Source organism: Oxyura jamaicensis, unplaced genomic scaffold (genome assembly GCF_011077185.1).
Source record: "Oxyura jamaicensis isolate SHBP4307 breed ruddy duck unplaced genomic scaffold, BPBGC_Ojam_1.0 oxyUn_random_OJ69659, whole genome shotgun sequence".
Classification (NCBI taxonomy): domain Eukaryota; kingdom Metazoa; phylum Chordata; class Aves; order Anseriformes; family Anatidae; genus Oxyura; species Oxyura jamaicensis.
In genome coordinates, this window is record NW_023309521.1 from 429 (window position 1) to 786 (window position 358).

A 358-nucleotide genomic window follows, 5' to 3' on the forward strand; every position below is an offset into this window, starting at 1 on the left:
CCCCTTTTTGCCCCATTCCCAGCCCCATTTCAGCCCCTTTCTGCCCCATTCCCAGCCCGTTCCCGAGCCCATTTCTGCCCCATTCCCGCCCTTTTTTGCCCCATTCCCAGCCCCTTTCCGCCCCCTTCCTGAACCCCTTTCCACCCTTTTGCCCTATTCCAGCCCCTTTCTGCCCCATTCCCAGCCCCCTTTCCACCCCTTTTTGCCCCTACTTCCGAGCCCCTTTTGCCCTAATCTCGAGCCCATTTCCGCCCTTTTTGCCCCATTCCCCCCATTCCCAGCCCCTTTCTGCCCCTTTTTGCCCCTTCCCCGCCCCTTCCCGCCCCCCTTTTTGCCCCTTCCCGCCCCCCTTTTTGCC

The 358-nt window shown here is 61.7% G+C and overlaps 1 protein-coding gene across 1 annotated transcript in view; it reads right to left on the reverse strand.

Moving 5' to 3' along the window:
• The window catches only part of NAA40 (N-alpha-acetyltransferase 40, NatD catalytic subunit), a 3,912-nt gene that overhangs the window by 380 nt on the left and 3,174 nt on the right, over positions 1-358 (reverse strand).